Raw genomic sequence first — 6,744 nt, forward strand, 5'->3', positions numbered from 1 at the left:
GGTAAGGCATTTTCCTTGGAAGCGGGTTCTATCCCCAGCATCCCATGTGGTCCCCCAAGCACTGCCAGGAGTGATTCCTGAGTGCAAAGCCAGGAGTAAGCCCTGAGCATCGCTGGGTGTGACACAAAAAGCAAGAAAAAAAAACAAATAAATTTAAATGTTCATTCTTTCAATCCAAGAAAACAGGCTGTCCTTTCATTTCTTCACTTTCTTCAGGTTTTTTCAATAGATTGTTAACTCTTCGAGCTCCATGTATTTTACTTTCCTGATGAAATTTTGTTCTAGGTGTTTAATTCTTTTTAAATAGAAATGGAATTGTTTTGTTATTCTTTCTTCCTCCAATGTTAAGTTTTTGTGTAGAAATGCAGCAGATTTTTGGCAATTGATTTTGTAATCTGATATCTTTCTGCACTTGTTCATCATTTCTAGCAGCTTTTTAAGGGTTCTTACATTTTCCCTCTGCATATTATCATGAAATTTGAATATAGTGAGACTTTTACTACTTGCACAATTTTGCGTAATTCGTTTCATTCTATTCATTCGGTTAGGATTTACAAGATATTGAATAATAGTGGTTAAGTGAATATCCTTTTCTTTTTTTCCCTTTTCTGAAAATCTGAATTTAAAGTAACAATTTTCAGTAGATTTGTCAAAAATGAGTTTTATTATGAGGAATTATGTTTGTTGTCTTCCCATGTTGGGCTGGAGAGATAGCACAGCGAGTAGAGCATTTGCCTTGCACACTGCAAACCCGGGTTTGACTGCTCCATTCCTCTCAGAGAGCCCAGCAAGCTACCAAGAGTATCCCACCCGCACGGCAGAGCCTGGCAAGCTACCTGTGGCATATTTGGTATGCCAAGAACAGTAACAAGTCTCATTTGGAGACGTTATTGGTACCTGCTCAAGCAAATTGATGAGAAGCAGGATGACAGTAACAGTGACAGTCTTCCCATGTTACTGACTTTTTCACACGAACAAATTATATCTTGTCAAAGGTATTTTTCTTCACCTAATGAAATGATTACATAATTTTTATTCTTAACTCTGGAGATTGGGTTGCAGAGAGTGGCACTGGGGCTGGGTCTCACACATGAGTGAATTTCACGGAACCCAGGTAATGAGGAACTTTGTGACTTTAGACTCTGGGCACAACGGGACCCAGGAGCAGAGATCCTCTGCCTGCTTCCCCCAGACTCAGCAACCCAGGGATCATGGCCACAAGCCACCTCCTGCTGGCACCAGATAATCTCCTCATCGGCCACGTCCAGAATTCATGGCTGCTTCTCCCCAAAGGGAACATAAAATGAGGCGTCCATAACCATGCCACTGCACTCCGCACCAGGTTGTTTTCACTCAGAGTGCCCCAGAAGGGGACAGGTGAGAGCCTTCCCCTCCCCAAGGGAACATGCCCCAGCAACTTACTTCCACAAGCCAACCACCGCCATGCTCCAGGCCACTTTCCACATGCTCGGGCCAAGTTTCACATATGAGTGAACATATTTCTGGACACATCATAAGATACTCCTTACTCATTTTTCCATAATTACCACACCATATTTGATGGGATTCAGACTGTAGGCAACAAATCATAGAGGGAAATATATATACATTTTTAAAGATATTAACATGTAATACTTTATTTTATTTTATTTTTTAATTAATTTATTCTTTTATTGAATCACCATGTGGAAAGTTACAAAGCTTTCATTTTAAGTCTCAGTTATACAATGCTCCAACACCCATCCCTTCACCAGTGCAAATATTCCACTACCAAGAATCACTGTATACCTCCCCCCCCACTTCCCCAGCCCCCCACCCCGCATGTGTAACTGGTAAATTTCACTTTACTATCACTTTACTTTGATTACAGGGAAATATATATTATGCCTGACTGGGAACACCTGTAAAGGCAATTAGAGGCCGCCCCAAAAGCCTCCATCCCTCTCAGCCCAGTAAGCTATCAGAGTATCCCACCCGCACTGCAGAGCCTGGCACGCTACCTGTGGCATACTCAATATGCCAAAAACAATAACAATTATGGTCCTCATCCCCCTGACCCTGAAGAGCCCCCAGTATGCCATCAGGCTACACTAGCATGTAACAGGAACTAATGAAGTTGTTACTGGCGCCCACTCCAGCAAATCGATTAACAACAGGATGACAGTGATACAGTGGTACCGTGATACACTCTGGAGATATTCAGTGAATTACACTAATTGATGTACTTGTGTTAAACCATACTTGCATCCCTAGAATAAGTCCCACTTATTTTGGGTGTATTATATGTGGTGATGGTGCCCAGTCATGTGAGTATAATTTTTATTTATAATTTTTGGGGGTTGGGGCAATACCAACTGTCCTCAGGGTTTACCCTGGCTCTGTGTCCAGAGATCACTCCTTATGGGTCTCAAGGAACTTTATGGGGTGCCGGGGATTGAACTCAGGTTGAGCACATGCAAGGTAAGTACCTTACATGCTGTACTATCTCTCGAGCCTCTGTTTGTAAAATAAATTTATAAACATAGGAAAATTTGCGATGATATTCATATCAGTAGCATTAGCAGGGTGATGAGAAACAAGCCAATGAAAACACGATGAATAGAGTGGAGGGCACACACATACACATGCATAATGTTCAGTATGGGGCTGGAGCTATAATACAGCAAATAGGGTGCTTGCCTACCTTGCGGCTGCCCAGGTTTAACACAAAGCATCTTGGATGGTCTCTGGAGCACCACCAGGAGTCATTCCTGACTGCAGAGACGGGAGTAACCTCTGAACGTCACCAGGTGTGACCCAAAAAACAAAAACATGTTGAGTTTAACAAAGACAAAAATCATTGTTTTTTGTTCACTGATAAATACCTGGTATAGCAGGAACTCAATAAATATTGAAAATATAACACATTAACCATTAATGTGCATGAATGCAAACTATATATTCCCCACCTGAACTCTGTGGTTCACAAAAATTTGAAGATCTAACACATTTTAGTTAATACCTTCATATATTCTCCGATTGCACATCTGGAATATGCTTTTAATAATGAAAAGAATTATGTGAAAAGATTCCAACTCCTGCTACTATTTCACAGACTGTTGGGGTCTCAGCAGGCAGCCTGAGACCCTGTCCAAACCCCCTGCCCTTAGAAACAGGAGCAGGCTCTCTTCAAACAGGGCGCTAAGGCCCTGTGCCAGCAACCCACCCAGAAAGGCGCCCTGGTTGAGGAGATAACGGGATGAAACTTGAAAGTCACCACTTGTCTGAAGCTAGCATGCCCTACCTTGAGAGGCAGGGAACATAAATCATTAGCTAATATTTGTAAAGAGCCTAGCAAAATGTTTATGTCAAGAGTTGATAACCAGGTGTCCATAGTATCCACACCACTCTAAAGTTTGACTATAAAAATCAGTGTGTCAACACCCAAAAGGAAAGACAGATATTAAATTGGAATGCCCCGACACAGAGGTGGGATGGGGGGATGGGAATGGGGGAGTGGGAGGGATACTGGGTTCTTGGTGGCGGGGAATGGACACTGGTGGAGGAATGGGCTCTTAAACATTGCATGAGGGAAAACCAAGCACGAAAACGTGTGAATCTGTAACTGTACCCTCTGTGTGACTCATTAATTAAAAAATAAATAATTTTTTTAAAAATCAGTGTGTAAGAGCCAATATAATGAGAGTTGCTTGACCTCCAACTCTCCTTCCTCTGTGTGGCTCTTTCTCGGTGGCTGTGATGGGGGCGGCCGAGGTGCGCAGAGGGTCAGGGCAGAGTCTTCTCCCTCTCCCACTCCCTCTTCTACAGGGAATAAGTCTGGTGGCTGGCGTATCCTACCCCAGTTTGCCAGTGTCGACTGGCCAGGATCCTGACATCCGGCGCACAGAACAGGGACGGCGTGTACGTGGACAGCACGGAAGTCGTTGGAACAAGGTATGATCCCCTGACAACCCCGAATCCATGCAGTAAAATAGGAGACTGCATTGGAGACACCAGGCTGGTAATTCAGGCAGAGAGAATGAACTGGAGCTAGAGTTCTTCCCCCAATAGTAAGGCAGACTATCAGAAGAGTCCTCCTCGGGTCAGGACTGATTCCATCAGTTCTCACTTTATTTTTCTCTTCTCCCCCTGCCTATGGGGTGCCTAGCATCTGTCTCGTATATCTGTATTTCGCCACACGACGTTGGCTTACGTATCATCTTTTTCTGGCATATTTCTCATTATCGCTGTGTGTATTTTCGAATGTTGCTACCATTAGGCCAGCAGCAACTGCCTTTCTCCCCGCGGGCAGGGGTCGAGCACTTAAATGCCACTAGGGCACTCACAGGTAGAAGACACCCATGAGAGAACTAGGGGGTCACAGCCTCGAACCCCAGATGAACTCGCTTCCCCAGCAAAAGAAAAACTGTGCAACTGGCAGGAACTCATTAACAAGCATCCATCCATCACAATTTATTGCAGCCACTGCTGAGCCTCTCCTCTATATTCTTTCCTCTGCCTCAGTGGTCTCCTAGTGGGACCATCATCTATCCTAAACTTCTTGACCCTACTAGATTCCCTAATATCATGAGCAACTCCATTCAGAAAGTGCATCACCCGATTCTGAAAGCTCTACATTATCTGCTAAAGAGCTGGGGTCTAGAATTCTCTGAAGATAGGGCAGCTAAGATCTGGGGCGCTATCCTTCAGGTAGTTCCGTGGGTTCCCACTGGGGATCTCTTCTCCTGAGATACCTGGGATCAGGTAGAAAAGCTTTTCAGGAGACAGACAGAAAAAACAGGCAAAATTCCCCCATCAGGTTTGCATGCAACAATAGCAGCTTTATTTTTTTAATTTATTTATTTTTAATTAGTGAATCACCGTGAGGGTACAGTTACAGATTTATACATTTTTGTGCTCTTGTTTCCCTCATACAAAGTTCGAGAACCCATCCCTTCACCAGTACCCATTCTCCACCACAAATAAACCCAACATCCCTCCCACTCCTCCAATCAGATCTCTCCCCACCCCACCCTGCCACTGTGGCAGGGTATTCCCTTTTGTTCCCTCTCTCTAATTAGGTGTTGTGGTTTGCAATAAAGGTGTTGAGTGGCCATTGTGTTCAGTCTCTAGTCTACAATCAGTACGCATCACCCTTCCCCCACATGACCTCCAACCACATTTTACTTGGTGTTCCCTTCTCTATCTGAGTTGCCCTCTCCCCAGACTGTGAGGCCAGCTTCCAAGCCATGAAGTCAACCTCCTGGTACTAATTTCTACTATTCTTGGGTGTTAGTCTCCTACTTATTCTATATTCCACAGATGAGTGCAATCTTTCTATGTCTATCTCTCTCTTTCTGACTCATTTCACTTAGCATGATACTTTCCATGCTGATCCACTTATATACAAAGTTCATGACCTCATTTTTCTAACAGCTGCATAGTATTCTATTGTATAGATGTACAAAAGTTTCTTCAACCAGTCATCTGTTCTAGGGCACTCGGGTTTTTTCCAATTTCTGACTATTGTAAATAGTGCAGATGTCATTTAGACTATACTTTTTTGCTTCTCTGGGATATATTCCCAGCAGTGGTATTGCTGGGTCAAATGGGAGCTCAATTTCTAATTTTTTGAGAATTGTTTTCCAAAAGTGTTGAAACAGTCAGCATTTCCACCAGCAGTGTAGAAGGGTCCCTTTCTCCCCACATCCTCTCCAACAGTGGTTGCTTTTCTTCTTTTGGATGTGTGCCAGTCTCTGTGGTGTGAGGTGGTATCTCATCGTTGTTTTGATCTGCATCTCCCTGATGATTAGTGATGTAGAGCACTTATTCATGTGCCTTTTGGCCATTCGTATCTCTTCCTTGGAAAAGTTTCTGTTCATTTCTTTGCCCGATTATCTGAAGGGGTTCAATGTTTTCCGCTTGTAGAGTTCAACCAGTGCTTTATATACCCTTGATATCAACCCCTTATCTGATAGGTATTAGGGAAATATCCTTTCCCATTGTGTAGATTGTCTTTGTATTCTGGTCACTGTATCTTTTGAGGTGCAGAAGCTCTTTAGTTTAATATAGTCCCATTTGTTTATCTCTGTTTCAACTTGGTTTGCCAGTGCATGCAACAACAGCAGCTTTAAAATCATGTTTCTGGGAGGAAAGAGAGTGGGCCTCTCCAGATACTAAAAAACCAGCTGTCGCAGGGCTGCCCCTTACTGATCAGGACATAGAAGATGAGATAGCTGGAGAAATTCATGGGGGAGATAGACCTGAGCCTGTTCGCCCCACTGCCCCTCCTGCCCCTCCAGAAGGACCCTCTATTCTCTTTTTTGACCCAACACTGGAGAGGAGCTATTGGAAACCACGATGAGCCTTCCTGGTTAATCTCAACCCCGGGGTAGCCCGGCAGGCAGCGTGGTATCCATGGGAACCTGGGGACTTGAAAGAGCTAAAAAAGGCAGTGGCTGAGGATGGGCCCAACTCCCTGTGGGCTGACACCATCCTTCAAGGCCTAGCCCATCAGCCCTGCACTACTGCCGACTGGAGAGCTCTGTGTAGAGCAGTGCTCCCCAGTTCCCAGTTCATAAGGTGGGGCCAGATGAGATAAATGAATGGACAGTACTGCCCCAAGGCATGGCATATAGCCCCTCCTTTTGTCAACAGTATGTGGCATCATCATTGAGACCTATACAAGAGATGAAAGAGGTAGTTCTATACATCTACAGAGATGATGTTAGCCTAGGGAGTTCCAACGAGGCCACCATTAGCCGG

Source organism: Sorex araneus, chromosome 4 (assembly GCF_027595985.1).
Source record: "Sorex araneus isolate mSorAra2 chromosome 4, mSorAra2.pri, whole genome shotgun sequence".
Classification (NCBI taxonomy): Eukaryota; Metazoa; Chordata; class Mammalia; order Eulipotyphla; family Soricidae; genus Sorex; species Sorex araneus.